Source organism: Leptidea sinapis, chromosome 5 (genome assembly GCF_905404315.1).
Source record: "Leptidea sinapis chromosome 5, ilLepSina1.1, whole genome shotgun sequence".
In the NCBI taxonomy this organism is placed as follows: Eukaryota; Metazoa; Arthropoda; class Insecta; order Lepidoptera; family Pieridae; genus Leptidea; species Leptidea sinapis.
The window spans coordinates 2,842,268-2,863,907 of record NC_066269.1 but is presented as its reverse complement, the minus strand read 5'-3'; the positions used below and the strand labels follow the sequence as shown (position 1 = coordinate 2,863,907).

General features: G+C 35.5%; 1 long non-coding RNA gene across 1 annotated transcript in view; it reads right to left on the bottom strand.

The window, feature by feature from the left end:
* Positions 1-3,369: 3,369 nt before the first annotated feature.
* Positions 3,370-21,640, bottom strand: part of LOC126964702 (uncharacterized) — a 31,980-nt gene continuing 13,709 nt past the window's right edge. Inside the window, exon 2 of the long non-coding RNA XR_007729420.1 lies at positions 3,370-3,462. This is a non-coding gene — a long non-coding RNA (uncharacterized LOC126964702). The remainder of the gene's footprint in view (positions 3,463-21,640) is intronic.

Here is a 21,640-nt window from a genome sequence, read left to right as displayed (position 1 = left end):
GCGGTCCTCCACAGTGCGGTTTTCAAGGAGCTTTCTTACTCTTACTACAACGCTATGGAATGAGCTTCCTAGTGCAGTGTTTCCGGGCCGATACGACATGGGTTCCTTCAAAAAAAGCGCGTACACCTTCCTTAAGGGCCGGCAACGCTCTTGTGATTCCTCTGGTGTTGCAAGAGAATGTGGGTGGCGGTGATCACTTAACACCAGGTAACCCGTACGCTCGTTTGTCTTCCTATTCCATAAAAAAAACTATAGGTGGAGATCTCTTATATACATCTAGTGATGCTTGTTTTGCACACCGTAACAAAGCGGCGATGTGACGTCATCTACGTCAGGTCCAAAGAAAATTAAATGGTAGTAGGTACTAACTAATATCTCAAAGGCCTTTAAAGTTCTTGTCAGTACTTGTTGACAATTTCTAATGTTTTTAATGTAAGTAAGATAAGTAAAAGTATGATAACCTTCACTTCTGGGATTAATTCACTTAATTCATTCTTCACTTATAAAATTTGAAAACTAAATTTTATGAACGGTGCGGGACTCGAACCCACGACCTCTCGCGTTCCGGGTGAGTGCTCTTCCATCTGATTTAACCGTTCGAGTGATGTCTCGTCATAAAATCGTATTGTATGTTTTGTTCAACTCTCAGGTTGTGGCTTCATCTACAGGATATACTTTACAGTTGATAACCTGGTCGCGGGTTCGAGTGGTTCGGTGGTTCATAATTTTTTTTTTCAAATTTTATTTGTGTATTAGTCCTTGTTTCTCCTGCTTGCCGGTAGATGCTCTTTTGTGCTACTGTTCTATTGGAAATGTATCTAAGATCGAATCTCAAGACATTTTAATACAATAAGTGCTAATACAATGGATGTAAATCGTTCGATTGTAAGTGTAACACAGTTGGGGGCTGGAGTAACAATCGAATCACATGCACGTGGCATAACAGCTGATACTCAAAAACATGTGATTCGATAACAAACTAAGGAAGTATTGAAAGCATAAGACTTTGAATCAATCAAAAAATCAAAGAATCAAATTTTTGACTAAACTCATCACTGAACTTGTCGGGGACCCAGTGCTCTGTGAACGGATGGATCACTTGACGTTGCTTAGAGACGTCGCTTCATTGTGTGTTTTCTACAGCATTTATCACGGGGAGTGTTCCGGAGAGCTGTTCAACCTGATTCCTGCCGCTGAATTCCACCTTCGCACGACACGCCACAAGATAGGATATCATCCCCACCATCTGGATGTGTGGCGGTCCTCTACAGTGCGTATTTCAAGGAGCTTTCTTCCACGTACTACAAAGCTGTGGAATGAACTTCCTTGTGCAATGTTTCCGGGACGATACGACATGGGTACCTTCAAAAAATGCGCGTTCACCTTCCTTAAAGGCCGGCAACGCTCCTGTGATTCCTCTGGTGTTGCAAGAGATTGTGGGCGGCGGTGATCACTTAACAACAGGTGACCCGTACGCTCGTTTGTCCTCCTATTCCAAAAAAAAAATAAAAAAAAATATCCGAGCTGGTGAACAATATAACATGCTTTTTAGAAAACACTTACATGTAGATAATATATTATTCCATGACTCACTTAAAAATAATATACTAACATACTTTTAAGTCATACTAAAAACTAACAATAAATCTAGTATCTTACTTAAATTAATAATTTTCACATTTATTTTCATTTGTACTTAGTTATAAAACACGCTTATAGGTGTGCATATTAGAATTGTAAGTAATGTTTAGTTTATATTTGTAAATGTTTTAATATGTATTCTGTTGAAGTGCCTAGTAAATTAAGAAAAAACCTTATGTTGGGTATGGTATACAGTACTTATAACATCATCAGCCACAAGACGTTCACTGCTGATCAAAGGCCTCCCTCAAAGATCTCCATGACGACCGATCCTGCGCAGCCCTTACTATCCTATCCCGGCGATCTTGACCAGATCATCTGCATCGGTACAAATTGTGGGAAGCCTTCCAACAGTATGTCTTCCGAAACGTGATCGCCAATCCAGGACTTTGTCCCAACATCCATCTATCCGTCCAGCTATGTGCCCTGCCCACCGCCACTCAGTTTCACAACCATTGCTGATTCGCAGGGAAACTCCAAATATAGCCCTCTCCATTGCCCTCTGAGCGACCATGAACTTCCTCATAAGGCCCATAGTTAGCGACCACGTCTGCGTTCCGTATGTAATCACTGGCAACAAACAATGGTTAAAAAACTGACGTCTTCACTGTGGTATTTGGGACGAGAAGATTTTACGGAGCTTCCCGAACGCTGCCCATCCGAGTTGAAATCGACAAGTGATGTTTCCCGAAATTGGATCAGCCGAACTAAATGCCAATTTTAATGTTTTAATTTAACTAAGTAACTGAATCCATGAAGGAATTTGGTTATGTGGTTTTATCTTTTACACCGTCTTGACAATTTTGCCTTTTACATGTTTAGAGCGTATCTATACCACGATTACTATCAGCATATTGAATTCTGTTTCTTATATTATAATACTAGGTGACCCGACAGACGTTGTTTTGTTCACAATAAAAAATCTATAACGGCTGACCTCTACTCGGCGAAAGGAATATTCAAAGTTAAAAATATTTTATTGACATAAAATCAAAAGATTCCTTACCAACGTCAATCACTAAAAAAATGTTAATTACAGAAAAGTTTAAGCATATACATATTTTTAAAATAATGCAATCCAGTAAAACATTCCATAAAATCCATAAAAAAACAACTTAAATACTGTTCAATTCCATAATGTAATATCGTGTACATAATCTTCAATACTGTAATAAGTCTTCTACATAAGTCTACGTTAAAATAAAAGATTTAAATTTATTTATTGATAATTGAGATACACTTTTTGGTAATTTAATGTTAAATTTAATACCATTGCATGCAAAATAATTGTTTATTTTACAGTGTAGGCTCTGTAAAATAAACAATTCTACTACCCCTACTAGGGTAGGGGGCACTATAAGCTTGTAGTTATTTCTAGTGTTTAAGTTATGGTTGTAGCTTAATTACTTATAATTAATTTACCATATAAATTATAATGTTTATGTTCGTGCAGGAGATTGCTATTAATATATTGGCCGTACATGATCATAATATGAATGTCTTTGAATTTTTCCATTTGAAATTCTCGTGGACCCATTTGGTATATGGCACGTACAGCTCTTTTTTGAAGTATGAATATTCCTACCAAATTTCAAGTCTCTACTCCCTATGGTTCCAGAGATATCGTGATGAGTCAATATGTGAATAGGTGGAAATCTCTTATATATACATATATATAGATACTGTATATTTCTTCAGTTGATAGAGATGTCCAGGTTGGACGATGAATTCAAATTCAAATATTTTTATTCAAAATAGGATGTGACATCACTTATTTAAAGTCAAAAAACTACCACCCATTCCAAAATGAATGCCTCAGACCTGAGAAGAATGGGCGCAACAAACTCAGCGGGCTTTTTTTTCATGGAGTAAATATGTTTACAAAGTAATATTGTACAATTAAACTTATTATTTAATAGCCTGAGGGCGGTCACTCTATTCCCAATCTGTGGTATCATTAAGAAAGTCATTTATTTTATAGTAACCTAAAGGTTTAAAACAACGCAAACGTTTTATAACAATTATTTTGAATAACGTTATACTTTTGTTTTGAACATTTTCTGGGATCTTGTTGTAAAAGCATATACATCGCCCCACAAAAGACTTACTAACTCGGAATATATGGGTATCTTCAAGAATGAAGGTATAGTAGACAATCACCAAGGGTCCAGTGAAGGAATTCATTCGAAAAACTTTTTTGTAGAAATACGAGATTTGAAAAATAAATTTTACACTTCAAACTACTTAGTTAATACTTAAGTATTAGTTTATTCAAATAGTTTTTATTATTTTATTGCCTTGTGTAGTTAACGTAAATCTAATATAAGTTCCGGATTCCCTAAACTTAACACCTGTTAACGACATCTGTTCGAGCACTTGTCTTGCTGTTAATAGCATTTAGAATTTATATCTTTAAAGAAGCCCAAAAACATCGACATTTATTCAACAAATTTTACTTTGTCAGTTAGTTCGTCCAAGTTTTTTGAGAACCATCTGTTTAAAGGTTCTGTCCAAGTAAAACACATGAAGAGTGTTGTCTTGGATATATTTTTGGAGAGGCATTTGTCCAGCAGTGGACGTCTTCTGACTGAAATGATGATGAAATGAAAAAACATAGAATCTTTATAGACAATAAGGGGCGAGGCGAGCAAGAAGTTAAGCTGATGGTAATTGATACGCCCTGCCCTTACAATGCAGTGGCGCTCAGGATTCTTGAGAAACCCAAAAATTCTGAGTGGCATTACTCTTGCGCTCGTCACCTTCAGAAATAAGATCTCAAATCTTATTTGCCCAATAATTTCACTAGCTACGGCGTCCTTCAGACCGAAACACAATAATGCTTACACATTACTACTTCACGGCAGAAATAGGCGTCGTTGTGGTACCCATAACCTAGCCGGCATCCTGTGCAAAGGAGCCTCCCACTGGTAAATGTCGATATGTCAAATGTCTGTCGATATGTCTAATCAAAATTAAATTATTCCTCTAGGTCAAGGAATGACACTTATGAAGGTCAAAAGTTCATTTCTTTTTACCAGTTTTTAGCCTATTTTGAAAATGGTAATTTATTTCGTTTTTGAAATGAAACTTCTTTAGGATCGTTGTGATTTAAAACTAGATAGATAGAGACACAAACAGTTATATATGGGATTCAGCCGGCGAGAGAATGAGACAGACACATAAATTCAAAAGACTTATAACGTGGGAGAAAATGAGATAGGAAGCATTACTAAAGTGTTTTGGTACCAGGCGATCATAGTCGAAGAAGAGATTGTCTTGTGTATGCCGCGAGTACTGACGTCATGCGTACGACGTTTTACTACATAGACACCAGGAGAACATAAATAAACATACACTCTGACTTTACAAAGCGGCAATTTGGTAAAAAAAAAAAACATTTAATTATTGATGGGTATTAGCAGTGTACTTGCCTTTCTACACTGCCCACATATTTGCAAAAAAAAACTGTAAAAGTGTTGTTGTAAAACTAGCTAGGGTCATCCGGTAGCTTAGTGACATCTGCCGCCCCTATCTAACATTGTCATTACTGTATTGTGAATAAACACTGCACCTTCGTTGTAAAACTGACAAGAGATTATTTTATATGAAATTCGCTTTAAGATATAGACTCAGAGCGCATTCGAAATACGTCCGATCCGAATCCGATCCGGACCCGTGAAAATACGGTCCGGTAATAATTCTACGACTACAGAATTATTTCTAAATAGTTCGACGACTACTGCGGACCGTGTTTTCACGAATACGGATCGGATTCGGATCGGACGTAGTGCGAAAGCACTCTTACAATATACTAGCGGACCCTACAGACGTTGTCCTCTAAACACGTCTTAAACTTGAAAAATCGCTCCAGCTGTTAGGAGATGTTCACTAACATACAGATGGGCACGAGAATTGTATATTGACTGAATTGAGAATTTAAACCATTCTCAAATTCATTGCAATACACAAAAAATTCATCAAAATCGGTGAGTCTAAGCCATTCTTACATCCACCTGAAGACACACAGAAAATTTCATTAAAATCGGTCCAGCCGTTTATGAGGAGTTCAGAGACACAGATATGTGTGGGACACGCACAAAAGAAATATATATTACTAGCACAGAGTAGAGATGGATACTTAGGTATTAAATACTAGCGTATAGACCACAGAATAGGTAAAAGAGGCATAATGTAAGAATCAACGATTACTTCAGACTTTAGCAAAAGAATTTCTAGAATTTTTGTCTCTTTATGTTATGTGGTATATTTCCGCTGATTTCTGACGGCTCTGATATTAAGTATGTGGTGTTCATTATTGTATTGTACAACCTTTGGGGTAAAAATTATAATGTCTATGATATCCACCGGTACCCGAATAAAAAATTTAAGAAGTCAAATTGAATAATGGGAAAATCCTAAGAGGCGTGTTAAGTCTCGTAAATAAATAAATTAAAAAATACTAGTTATAAAAAACACGCTGCTTATAGAAAACCGAACTAAAAAATAGAACTCGTTATTACCTACCTTTTAGTTTGGTTTAAATATAAAAGCGTGTTTTTTTTTTTTATTTTTTTTTCAAACTATTATTTGAATTGTTCAATTAAAAATTCTCTTTGGTTTTTGAAAATTTCCTAATATTAAATTAATCGGTTAAAGATATTGTTGAAATTTAAAATGAACATCAATTCCTGCCTTATATTCTTCCTCTTATTAATATTATATAAATTAACAAAAATCTTATTTTGCAAATTTAAAAATGGAATAATTTTATCAGATTAATGAATGGTCATCGGTCCTCGATGTCTACGAAGTTTGAACGAAATCTGGCCGTTTAAAAATCGCGGCCAAATGAGTCGGCTACAAACAAACATACATACAGGTGAAGCTAATGAAAAGCGAGTAAAAACCACAAAACATGCATTTTTCGTCGCTATAAATTATTCATTGAAGGCGTCCTATTCTGGTCAATCATCGACATTATTTATCTATAAATTTTGTCATTTTTATCAGCAATATCCAACGATTGCTGATAAAGATCGGTCCAACTGTGTTCGGTGACGCGACATGACAAATTACATACATTTTATCGAACACATAATCTAACACGCGTCAAATATCCATGTTTTGTCGCTGAATTTAATTGAAATATGCTTTATTCGTTTATGAATGGTGCGAATTAAATTAAAGAGCCGTATTGTTAAAGATTGATTATTACGTTATTTAAATTCTAATATGTATTATTATTTGAAATAGAATATGAAATCACCTATTGTGAGTCTAAAACTACCACCTATTCGGAAATAAATTCCTCAGTCCTGAGAAGAACGGGAGCAAGAAATTCGGCTAACTTTTTTTAAAATAAAATTTCAATATATTCAAATTTAATAATTTTATAGCATCAGGGCGGTCGCTCTATTCCCAATCTGTGGTATCATTATGAAAGTAATTTATGTTATATTAACCTTTACCGCATAAAGGTTAATTAACAAATTCTATTGAATTTCGTAATATATTTGTTTTGAATATTTTGTGGGATCTTCTTATTAAAGCATATACTTCCCCCCGCAACTCTCACTAACTCGACTTAACTGAGTAGCAGGCATATTAAGTTTATGTTTGTGCCTGGTGTTAACATTATGGTTACGACAGTTTCTAGAAAATTACTTATGTGCCTACGTACATACATAACATTATAAAGAATATATTGAGAAGCAACAGCTAAAATATATATTTCTTTAAATTTTGCTCTCACTGATTATTTCTTCAGCTGAAAGATCTCCCTTAAAGATCTCTACGATGGTCCGTATTGTCATTCATGTTATCGGAGGTTTTTGCCATAATTGCTTGGCGATCGCAGTAGATGATGTTTCTCTTTTGGAAAGATGCTGCTGCCCATATTCTGTTAGGGAGTTTCCCCGCAAGATCGAATCAGAAATTAGGAGATCTGTAGGAGAACCAAAGTTACCGACATAGTCCAAATGATTGCGAAACTGAAGTGGCAGTGGCCAGGGCACATAGTTCGACGGACAGATGGCCGTTGGGGTAGTAAAGTCCTAGAATGGCGACCACGTATCGGAAGATGCAGTGTTAGTAGGCCCCCCCCACAAGTTGGATCGATGATCTGGTCAAGATCACCGGAATACGTTGGATTAGGGCAGCGCAGGACCGATCGTCGTGGAAATCTTGGGGGGAAGCCATTGTCCAGCAGTGGACGTCTTCTGTCTTTCATGATGATGATTCATCATACAATACGGACAACTAGTGTTTGCCGTAAATTTAATCCATTTTACGTTTGTACTATATGGTGCAGGATCGAGAACCCTGACCTGCATGCTGCAACTTTGCATGACCAATGCTTGGATTCTAAAGGTCAAGCTCATCGTCAAACAACAGTCATAGAGTATTTCTGCGATAATAATACGGACAAGACCCAGTGATTTGGCCGAAAAAATGTCGTCACCGAGCGACATAAGTGGCGACAAATTGTCTATTATAAATAGTAGTCGGGACCATTTGATTATCAAAAGCGACTTAACACTTACAGATTTATATGTATCGTTTTTTTTACCGAATGTCTGAGAAAATGTTGCGTCAAATTGGTCATTATTTCCGTATTATTTGCGAAGCTAATTTGCTGGGAGGTTTTAAAACCCTTTGTAAACTGATGCAACATAGGAAATTAAAAGTTTCCCAAAAGCAATTTAACTGGCCGTTGTATTTACATTAATGTTTCAATTCTCAGTTATGATGCCCGCGGAATAAGTCAATTGAATTAAAAAAAATATCTTCAGCTTTGTTATAAAACACAAATTTAATTTGAAAACAAAATTTCTGCCAAAATTTATGTCTCGCGTTCCATGCGAGCGCTCTTCCAGTGAGTCAACCGTTCGAGTGACGTAAGGTTCATAAATCTTGATGTCTTGTTCAATTCTATTTAGATTTGCAAGAGCGACATCTCAAGTCAATTAGGGGTTGAGCAGGTTATCAACTGTAAAGTAGATCCTGTAGATAAAGCCACAACCTGAGAGTTAACCAACCGAATCCTAGGTTGGCAATCCTAGCTCGTATAGCCAGTCAGGAACAAGCTCATATTGGCTGTATTAGCTTTAAACTACAAATGAGTTACTTTTTAGTTTTATGATGTCAAAACATTACTCTTTTAATTTTGAATTATTTACATTAGGTTTTATTCAGTGTTATTTATTCACTTCTTTAAGATTATTACGTACTTACATGAAAGCTTGAAACTTTAATAATCTAACAAGTTCATAAAAAACGTTTTCGTTCGATCGTTTTTTCTCTGACTTACAAATCCGGCGACCACGAATAAGTCATCATTTAATTTTTCTTGTTCATGGCGACATTAAATGAACATACCCTTAGAGATATCTAAACCTTATTAAATAATAATTCCAAAATTTAAAGTAAAAAGATTTGTATTACTTTAAATTTTCAGTTTTTGAGAAGCACTAAAACATGTCCACAACATTTTATTATGAGTTTTGAAGAGCAAACATTCTGTAGAGTTGATAGATAATTATATATATATAGCAATTATGTCGTATGGCACCCTTCTAAACAATTGCTGCCATATGCCACGTAACAAATTGAAGAGCAATTACAATTAGTGCGTTTAAAATGACATCAAGAGTCGCGTGCCATCGTTATAGCTATAATTATAAAAATAAAACAAATGTCGCGTTGCAATTGATAATAATGGAGCGACTTATTGTGTTACGAGTTATGTGTTTATGTATTTATTACTAAGCTTTAAATTTATTATTCAAACAAAACAAATCTTATGACTATGTTTACAATACTACGACTGCATAAAATTAAAACTATCATTACGTGGAAGCGTACCAAGAATACTGGCAGCATTACCGCGTTGGATAGCAAGGCTAACGTTGACCGAAATAGCTGCCAGCGCTTGGGTTTCCAGTAGCCTTATTAAGGTGCGAAGATAGTATTTTGAACATTCTCCGCGCCTCTGGGCCCCACGGGCCAAGTGTCTCGACACCAAACGGCACAAAGATGTATGACTCACTGAGACCAACATATTTGCGACGCTTGCTGTCTTCGGCAGTCGAAGCAGCAGCCCCAGCACCAACTGACGTAGCGTCCCACACCAGCGCCCTTCCCCGTACCCAAGCCACTAGAGTCATTCCATCAGGACGATTGCCATCGCGCGGCCTTTAATGCGACACTAAATGCCAGCGACCTTGATCGATATGAGTTCACGGCAGCCGGTCCGCCATCGATGTAACAAAGCCAATATTTTCAAAATTCTTGCGTGGAAAACAGTTTATTTGCTTACAATCATCGTTATTCACTACAAATCTGAATATATTAACCTACACAAAAAAGTACAAGCTATAAGAATAACTTTTCTGAGAGAAGTACCAAAAAAATGCGTTACGCCATGCCAAAAAACTTGTTTAACTTCAAAGAAAAGTGGTACTTCAAAAAGGCTCGGCAGTGTTAACCATAACCAACAGCAAGCATTAGCAACCTACAAATAAGACTTAAGGATATGTGTAGCAGGATTAAGTAGTATTCATAGCTCGAAATGCTATACTTTCACCACAAAACTTGTCTAAAATCACCATGTTTGCGTGTTTTCTGCTTACTCTTCGCCTTAATAAATTATAATTGGACAAGAGCAATTTATGGAAGAAGAAATATTACGTATGAAGGTGAGCAGGTATATAATAAATTGTTAAAAGAAGCCAAGTCGTAAGATACTTTTAAAATTTGTTAAAAACACACATTTTAAAGTATTTTTCGTAAACACTGCTATATTGTGTCATTTAGTAAATAATTTTGTTTTTTGTGTAAATAAATAAAATAAAAATAAAAAATTATATGATGTGTGGGTCCCCTTAACTAGGTACTTTCAATCACTTAGTTTATGTTATTTTTGTCCTTATTTTATATTTATGTTCTATTATTAAGTATGTAATATAAGTAGCATACATATGTTTTTTTTGTCTGTTATTAGGATAGTATTATCTCAGTAAGTGAATTTTGTAATTCTTTTTCAGATAAATAAAGTTTCTGAAAACTTTAATTAAATAATTTGTTATTTTTTTAAACTATAAAAGATAGCCAAATGTTTAAATTTGAAAGAGCTACATCTCAAGTCAATTTCCCTAACATGCAAATATTGGATTTGAGCAGGTTATCAACTGTAAAGTAGATCCTGTAGATGAAGCCACAAGTCAAGCCTGAGAGATAAACAAAGACATATCAAGGTTTATGAACTTTACGTCCCTCGAACGATTGACTCAATGGAAGAGCGCACGCACGGAACGCGAGAGTTTTTTTTTTAATAAATTAATTCAAAACAGTTATATTTCATACAAGTTTAAAGATTGCTCTCTAATATTAGCTTAGGATTATAGTATGATAACATTAAGTAGCCGTTAATTCGTTAATTGCATAGCATCTGTCGCCCGCATCGAAAGTGTAAACATACGCAGGGCTATTGTGTAAGGTACTTTATATTGGTAATAAACATCAATTGTATTACTTCACCTTTCGATTTTATGTTGATATGTGGGCACGTGTTTAGTTCTGTTGAAAATTTACCAAATCAACCATTGTAGAATTTAAAAGATATAATGATAAATTATATAATTGGTTGGGGTAAAAATTTCTTCGCAAAAATACAAATATAATAAAATTATAAAATATAAAATATTTAATCTATTTATATATAAAAAAAATTGCGTTAGTCTCGCTAAAACTCGAGAACCGCTGGACCGATTTGGCTAATTTTGGTCTTGAATTATTTGTGGAAGTCCAGAGAAGGTTTAAAAGGTGAATAATTATATGAAAATGCTCGGAATTATATAAATACAACAATTTTGTTTTTCCTTTGATGTGTCCCCCGTCGTTCAAAAAAACAAACCTAAATTTAATTATTGATTTTTTCTTATTACCTTATATGGCAATACAACGTCTGCTGGTTCAGCTGGTAATTAATAAATATTAGAGATGTACCTACCGACTAGTCAGCAACTAGTCGCTTAAGCCGACTATCCGGCAACTATCGTAGTCAGCCACTAGTCGGTGATTGTATGTATTTGTCAATAAAAATTATGTAGTAATGTATAATGTATGTGTAGTAATTACAATAAATAAAAACCTTTTTTTATTTATTAATATTTTAATTTTATGATGAGTCTTTGCATTTCTTAATGTAACTTTTCTTTGGTAACCAGTTTCTACATTTAAATTATACGTGTTAAAAAAAAAATTTTTTTAAACAAACTATGTATCAATAAATGCAGACAATGTCAGATAGTCGGCCAAAGTCATAATCGACACATCTCTAATAAATATACAAATAAGAAAAATATATTCTATTTAGTATAATAAAAAATATAACTTTTAAAACTCCCATTAGCATTCAATCTATTTAGGTTCTACTCTTTTTGTAATATTAATAATAAGACGGTTACTTTTAAGACCTATAAACAAAAGAAGCCGTGTTGTCTACGGCTGTTGTCAACAGGTCGAATTGGTAGGTACCTACTGAAAATCAGTGTTGGAATTGGGGTGATCATTATTTCAATTCCAAAAATGCTGAGTGGGTGTCCTTTTCATGACGCCGTATTTTTAAATTTGTTAATTTTACTATGCATATAATGTTTTGTGTTGTAATGAATAAATCCATACTTTACTAAGAAAAATGTAACTCAGAGACTAAAGACAGTGCTTAGGCAATTGTACATATAAAAGTGAACTAATCAAAATATATTTTTGCTTATTTCTTCCTTATATCTAATTAAGGTTAAATAAAATATATCTACGTAACAAAGTTAAATAAAATATAACTGCATCAAACAAATGATAATCTGTAGGAGAATATTTTAAATAGAAGGGATTTTTTGAACGTGCGCAGGTTCTGGGATCCAAAAAGGTTATTGCTGATAGTAATGTTTCAGAGTCTAAATAATTATTATCTATTTCGAAAAGGATAATAGAGTTGAAATAGGTGCGAAGTCCTTCTATTGTATGATGTCGGGTTGAGGCAGTCTCATAGTCAACGAAAATGTCCCCAGTGTCTAGTGACTTCAAAAAAATTAAAATTTGTGCCATTTTGTTCGATGACTTTTTGCCATCTTGTAGAATGACTTTTGCCACATGACGTCGTTGCTGTGAAACGTGCAGGGAAGTGTTGTCGAAGAGCGTTGATACGACAATTCGGATTGTTTTTATTGGTAAACGCAAATTTGAGTCTTCTGAGGGTTAAATTAGACAAACCCCACTCCGCGACCTTCACAAGAGGTCTCTATAGAAGACACAAGAATCATCCGGCACTGATCGACGAATTCCCGGGAGAGACCTGTATGGCCCGTGTATATGGCATCACCAGTGCTGTCGTCTGCATAACAATGTACTCGTATGTTGGAGGTGTCCAACATATCATTGATTGCAGAAGAAACAGCGTAGGATAGCACACAGCCTTGGGACACTCCAGCATTCACGGGCTTTGAGTTCGAGCGATAATCGTCGACAACGAGGTGTTTTATAGCCTCTTACAGTGAATATTCCTTTCAAGGAGATTTGACCTTAATTACAATAATCATTTTCAAAATCAGATTACGAATACATCCGTGGATTTCAAGGAACTTTCTTCCACATATAACCAAACTATCGAATAAGCTTCTATGCGCAGTGTTTACTGGACTATAAGACATGGGTACCTTCTAAAACGTGCTTACACTTTTCTAAAAGGCCGACGATGATATTGTGATTTCATTGGTGTTGCGGAAGAATGCGGGCGGCGGTGATCTCTTAACATAAGGTGTACACTCTTTTTTTTCTACTAAACCCTTTTATAGGCTTTATGCATGTTAATGGGTATGATTAAATGAGTCTTCTGAATTTCTTGACTTGGTAAGATAGCCATTAGAAAGAAATTCATTAAGTTTAACAAAAATATTGCCCTAGTTCCTTGTGTGGCCTTCAGGTGCTGGTCGATAAATAACACGTGGGAACAGCAACGTTCTTTACTAATTGAAAGAAATTGTCCCAAATAGTTGTCTGAGGTCACTAACATGTTAGGGTTGTCACTTCCCATCATCTGAACGTCCTGCTGTACTCGTCTCTTATTTTCAATAAAAAAAACTTTATAAAGTAATTTATATATATTATAGAGGAAATTCTCTTTTTTATAAAATGTAGTTATTAGTAAGTACTTATAATTTAATTAATTGCTTGACGAAAAATGGGGTATACAGTGTTAGATAATATAAATTATTAACGTGTAAATATAACAAAAGGCAACAAATTGTTTAAACGTGGGCTACATACTAAATAAATAATTAAATAATTGACGCTTTTTGTATTCTATACATTTATATTTCAATGAATTTCTTGGTTTTAGTATTTCATTATCCAAATCAAAGTTTTTTCGGATGGCATAAAATATTTAATATGACAATAACGTTCCAATATTAAAATTTGAAAGCAGGCGTACTTCTCCCAATCAGTTTATTTATTTGCCCACGCATTTTCTTTTGTATTTATTGATTTATTTGTTATTAAATAGGAGAGTACAAATTTGGTCTTACAATACCTTAAAGTCATTAACTGATTCAAAAGATCCAAGTTTGGGGATGTTCTGAAAAGTAGCCAGTTCAAAAGTATCACGAATAAACGAATAAAAGCAAAAAGTGTGTGTGTACTTACGTGCATGCACGTACTGTGCACGTCTTTAGTGTAACAAAGCAAAAATCCTTAAATTTATTTATTCCTCCGGCTATTCTACGTTTGTAGAAAGAACAATATTGTTAAAATCTTGCAAAGATGGCTTTGAAAATTAACTACTAAATAACGAATACGGCTGTATGGGCTTGAATCCTTTGCCTGTCCTAATAATGGACGAGGAAACCAAAAAAATAATAACGAATGTCGCAAACGTCAGAAAATTTTAGGAACCAACTTCACCCTGTTATTATAATATTTAATTATTATAATATTAAAAAATGAGTTATCGCGAAAGCGTTTAAAGTTTTTTTTTGTTACGAATTACATTTAACATTGGCTAAGAAAGCAGTTAAATGAAAACTTGACAACCCTAATAATAGTGATGCGACGACGCATGACCTCCAGAATAGATACACTTTCAACTATTATTATCCACAGTTCAGGGGCTTCGGAGTCGTACATATTTGATTCCAAAGAGGCTAACTTATAATTATTATAAGCTACTGCTTATTCGATTATACTTCTTACTCATTAATTTTACTATCCCAATTATTACTCGAGCGAAGAGTTTGGAGTTTCCCACAGACATATAATAAACATAGATATTATTATATTTATAAATGTATAAAATTATATATATTGGTGGAATTACGGGGAATGCTGCTTGCCTTAGAGTTACCTAAAAATTACTTTATTATAAATCAAATCAAATCAAAATCATTTTATTAATGTACATCAAGGAAATGACACTTATGAATGTCAAAAAAATATATTTTTTCTTATTGAATCTACCGCTACTACGTGGGTTAAGCTAATGAGAAGAAGTAGCAAGAATCGGAGCTAGAAAAATTGTACAAATAATATTAGGCATCAGGAGGCAACGTGTATTACAATAATTAATATAAATTTTGAAATGAGAATCACTACGGGACGAATCATAGAAATGAAAGTTGTGCTGTCTCTGCCTATATAACATTTTTAATAGTGATTGAAATATTTCCGAGAGAGAGGGCAGAGGGCAATGGAGAGGGCTATGCTCGGAGTTTCCCTGCGAGATCGGAAATGAGAGAACCAAAGTCACTGGTATAGCCCAAATGTTTGCGGAACAGAAGTGGCAGTGGGCAGGGCACATAGCTCGACGGACAGATGGCCGGTGGGGCAGCAAAGTCCTCGAATGGCGACCATGTACCGGAAGACGCAGTGTTGATAGGATCTACGCACACGCACAAGATGGACAGACGATCTGGTCATGATTTCCGGAATAGGTTGGATGAGGGCAGCGCAGGACCGATCGTCGTTGAGATCATTGAGGGAGGCCTTTGTCCAGCAGTGGACGTCTTCCGGCTGATGATGATATTAGAATATTTCCTCGACTAACTGTTACTTAATTTATTTTATATAAAAGGGGACAAACGAAAGAAGCTCATGGAGCCTCTTGCCCGTTTATCAAGTATTTTTTTATGGAAAAAGGTGGACAAACGAGCGTACTGGTCACCTGGTGTTAAGTGATCACCGCCGCCCACATTCTCTAGCAACACCAGAGGAATCACAGGAGCTTTGCCGGCCTTTGATAGTTGTATTGCTGTATTGTAATATTTTATTTCGCATAATTATAATTTATTATAGTTTTCAAATTCTGTCCCGTAATTTAAGACAATCCATTTTTGGAGGTTTAATTTTTATATAGAACACATTTTTTTGACGGTTTGACCGTCTCATGTGCGGACTTAATATCACCCCAAAAACATTCGTTATTAAATCTATTTCATTCTTAACCAGATTAAATCAGTTTAATTGCAAGTTATGAGGACTATAATTTTTAAAACATGCACAGATGTTAACCCTTCCGAGCCGCGGTCCAGTTTCATCCCAAACATATATTTGGTGGTCACGCGCCCATTGTTAACCATTTACAGTATTTATTACGGCCACAATGGCCAATTGTTAGTTTGATCAGCGGTTGACCAGCCACGCATTAGAACTGGCTAATTATTTCATTAAAATAAACATAATTTTCGTACCGTTCTACAAGGGGTTACAAAAAGTTTATGTGCGGTCATTTGAATTCGCCATGTGTTTTATTATTTATTTAATTTTATAGACAAACTGGATACTTTTTTAAATTTAAACTCCCATATAATCTATGTACGTGCTGTAACCACTACTGGTTTTTGTTCGAAAAAATGTTTTACTTATCTAAGTCTAAGTGGTTTGGATTGTGAGCATTATTTTTGTAAATTTTTTAGTTATCATTTGTTATAACACGGTTCGTCATGCTCTCTTGACGGCATTGCTTGCGGCAGAGTCGTGTACCGGGCGAAGGGAACGATACTAGGTCGACCTGTTAAAGTTAATAAATCATTGTATTTGTTGGATGCAATTACTAATAACACCAGTGGGAGGCTCCTTTGCACAGGATGCCGGCTAGATTATGGGTACCACAACGGCGCCTATTTCTGCCGTGAAGCAGTAATGTGTAAGCATTACTGTGTTTCGGTCTGAAGGGCGCCGTAGCTAGTGAAATTACTGGGCAAATGAGACTTAACATCTTGTCTCAAGGTGACGAGCGCAGTTGTAGTGCCGCTCAGAATTTTTGGGGGTTTCAAGAATCCTGAGCGGCTCTGCATTGTAATGGGCAGGGCGTATCAAGTACCATCAGCTGAACGTCCTGCTCGTCTTGTCCCTTATTTTCATAAAAAAAAAATATTATGACAGTAATAACGATTATCATGTTCACGAAGCATCCTTACTCAAAAACAATGAATTCCAACTCTAAAGGTTAATGCATCCAATATAGGATAATTTATATTTACACAGCTTATCCGTAATTAATCTTTATGAAAGATTTGATTATTTAAAACGCCTTGGATGAAGTACCTTACAACCTAATTTGTTTTGCCGCTGTCAGACTATATAGATTGACTATATTAACTCTCACAAGCTCTACTTTTTCCAAGCATATGGTAGATTCCGTAATTTTAAGGAAATATTTGTAGTGATGTTTCAAAAGCGCTAAGATTTAAGCCAAATTGAATAAAGTTTATTTAACTTTGAGTTTAGATTTTATGTACTGGATTACTCACAATTTTTTTTGTTCATTTCTTTGGATTCAATCCATATTGGTAGATGTACAGTACTAATTTAAATTTTAGGGTACCATACACTCAGGGAAATAAAAAGGACCATAATATTGATATCAAACAAAAATCAAATTCACTTTATTCATGTTGGTCGAGGAAATAACACTTATGAATGTCAAAAATTTATTTTCTTTTTACATTCACCCCCACATGTTTTTTTTATGTAATAGCAGGCCAACGAGCGTACGGGTCACCTGGTGTTAAGTGATCACCGCCGCCCACATTCTCTTGCAACACCAGAGGAATCACAAGAGCGTAGCCGGCCTTTAAGGAAGGTGTACGCGCTTTTTTCGAAGGTACCCATGTCGTATCGTCCCGGAAACACCGCACAAGGAAGCTCATTCAACAGCTTTGTAGTGCGTGGAAGAAAGCTCCTTGAAAACCACACTGTGGAGGGCCGCCACACATCCAGATAGTGAGGATGATATCCTAACTTGTGGCGTGTCGTGCGAAGGTGGAATTCGGCGGCAGGAATCAGGTTGAGCTTTAATGAGTAAATGGCAAGGAACTCATTGCATAAATGTGGCTCCATTATCTATCTGTCTGACCTATCTATCAATGGGCTGTATGACATAAATCATAATAGATATACTTAGGTGAAATTTTGACAGAGTGTGTAATACTTAACACCTGTAACATTAAATAATAAAAATCAAGATGGCGAATTCTAATAGACAAAATTTTACTAAATGCTTTAAAAAAATAGAGTCTTACGTTGGTATGGAATCTTTCAAGCGACTTGTACTTGCAGACAGTTTTAGATATTTTTTTTATTATATTCATAAAGGTACAAATAAAATAAATTACAAAAAGTATGTACAACATTCACAAAGCATGATAATTTTATTAATAAGATGATCGCATTAATTATTTGATTTATAACAGATTCAAAGTTTTCCAAATACTAAAAGCATTTTAAACCATATCACAGTCAAAATAATTGCATTATAAAAACTTTTATATCTACACTCGGAGCACAGCACTTTAATATGAGTGTCATCGCCTATCACTACTCACGACACCACCTCTAGTGTTCCTTAAACGTTCCGGACTATTCATAATATATTTAATTACTAGCTGACCCGGCAAACGTTGTTTTGCCATATAAAGTATAATTCACGCGATAGTTTTATAAGTAATAAAATATTGCCTATATTATAGCCTGTACATCATTTTGTTCTATTGTCAATAGTTTTTGCAGCGCACGCAAAAATAGGTTTTCGATTTTACACCTTGTGTTACAAAATAGCAATTTAATTACGGATCCCTAATTTTGAAAAAAAACATAGCCTATAGCCTTCCTCGATAAATGGACTACCCAACACTGAAAGAATCATTCAAATCGGACCAGTAGTACCAGAGATTAGCGCGTTCAAACAAACAAACACTGCAGCTTTATAATATTAGTATAGATTTGAAATTATCTCAAAAATATAGGTACATAAAGGAACTTTATGACTAAAGCGAATTATTATGATAAAGGATTTCACTCTCGTTTATAGTAAGAAATCACTATAACTTGATGTCTGCATTTTTATTTAAACAGTTTACAGAAGTTAGGACTTAAAATAAATTAGTACAGCATTATGCATCATTGATGAAATGGCAGAATTATCAGCTGCTATTAAGTGAACCATAAAACTGTTCCAAAAGAAATCAGCTCTATCCAATCTTTTTGTCAGCTCATACTTAGCCGGCTTTATGAAAATTCTTATTAGAAGACAAAAGTAAAGTAAAATTATGCATAGCAGTCAGCAATGAGCATAACATTTTGGTATTAAACGCAAAACCGCATAGAATATACGGTACGTTTCACGGCAGTCAAAACGACATTGACCATAATTCTATATGCAAATGTTTAATATCTTAAGTGGGATCAAAATACCACCGTGCGCGTTTCACAGTTAAGGTACAGTCGGCGATAAAAGTGTTTACCTTAAAATAATATTATCAATAATTATTTTACTTACCAGGAGGACAAGTAGGTCCTTTGCACTGAATGCCGGCTAGATTATGGTCGCCTATTTCTGCCGTGATGCAGTAATGTGTAAGCTTTACTGTGTATTGGTCTGAAGGACGTCGTAGCTAGTGAAATTTCTGGGCAAATGTGACTTGACATCTTATGTCTCTGGGTGTCGAGCGCACATGTAGTGCCGCTCAGAATTTTTGGGTTTTTCAATAATCTTGAGCGGCACTGCATTATGATGCTCGTCCAGCTCGTCGTCGCTCCAGCTCGTCTCGTCCCTTATTTTCATATAAAAAAACTTATTATTTATTTTTCTGTTTACTAAAAAAGGTCTGGCATTTGAACAAGCAATAAAAAATTAGATTAAACCATAAGCAGCGGAAGCAGTTGATTCGATTTCAAATAACAATTGGTGATTTAATAAGCGTGTGTACTTATAGAAAACACTTAAGTTTTATTTAATTTATATTTAACTATTTATTTATGCTTAGGTTACCAGAACGCTAACAAACAGCTCACATAGTGTTGCAATTTATTTCAAACAACAAAAAAATATTTTTTATGTACTGTTTATCTCATTACTACTAATTTTGTACTTACCATTGGAAAATGCTTTCTGGATGCTATGAATCATGTATTAATTCTGCAAATTTTTCTTGTGTCATTTGGAATATAATGATTTATCAATTTGGCGACTCAAATTGTTTTACATTAAACGGTTTTGTGCACGAGTGTACTTCGGTGGCATATGGCAGTACTAACTCATTGGTATACAGCAAGGGGTAACCGTGAACGCAATACATGTGTCGTGGTGTTGTGTTATGTTATCATTTTATTCCAACTGTGTACCTATACACCACAGAATATTAAGGATTTACTAGGTCATTTATAGGGCAAATACAACAACTAAACATTTATTTTTATACACATTTTTAAAAGGCCAGCAACGCGTCTATGTTTCCTCTGGTTTTGCAAGAGAATGTGTGTGATCTTAACATCAGGTGATGCGTACGTTTAAGGTGATATTTGTCCTCCTGTATAAAAAAGCCTAAATAGCTAACCGATTGCACTTCTTCACTTTCCATCGATCCTAGCAAGCAGTCAGTCTGAGGCTCGAGTCTCCTTCCAAGAGGCCCCGTGACTGTAAGCTACATTTTCAGCTTCCAAGGCCTCCGCCAGCTTCGCTGAAAAAGCTTTTAGTGCTAACAAACAGCACAGAGGAGCTTTTTAGTTGGTAGGGGGTGTTAACACCAAAGCCCGACATATGGATCCCGTTGCGGGGTCTAAATGCGTGCATGTATGTTCCTCCTCTCCAAATAAAAGGTTCGTCACCTAGAGACTTATGATGACAGAAAAGGAGCGCAGCTGTGGTTCTGGTTTCGACCTAGCATAATAAACTTTTATAGCGTGTTCTAAAATAGAGCTATTATATGGCTTTACGCCACAAGAGTGCCATTCATCATCATTTCAGCCGGAAGACGTCCACTGCTGAACAAAGGCCTCCCTCAAAGATCGCCATGACGATCGGTCCTGCGCTGCCCTGATCCAACGTATTCCGGCGATCTTGACTAGATCGTCGGTCGTATCTTATAGGGGGCCTACCAACACTACGTCTTCCGGTACGTGGTTGGCATTCGAGGATTTTGCTGCCCCAATAGCTGTCATCTGTCAGTTTCGCAACCATCTGAGCTATGTCTTCTAACTTTGGTTCTCCTACGGATCTCCTCATTTCTGATTCGATCTCGCAGGGAAACTCCGAGCAAATCGCTCTCCATTCTCTTGCACATTTATTTAAATTTTATTAGTAACATTTAAAGAAGAGTGTTTCCAAATCATATCTTTTGGTGAAATCTTTCGCTTCTGTGGGGCGATATATTACCGCCCAAATTACATTTACAATACATTCATTTTAGTGAAATCTTAATTCAGATGGCCTTATACATGTCTAGATAAGCCCTGGATAACTTGTTTGAGCTGGCAGGTTAAGCCGTTAACAGAATAGAATAGAAATATATTTATTTACCATAGAGAGTGGGAACTTAGCATATTGCAACAACACTTGTAAAACATCATGAAGCTATATCGATACAATCAATTCTACACAACCAGTGGGAGGCTCCTTACACAGGATGCCGTCTAGATTACGGGCACCACAACGGCGCCTATTTCTACC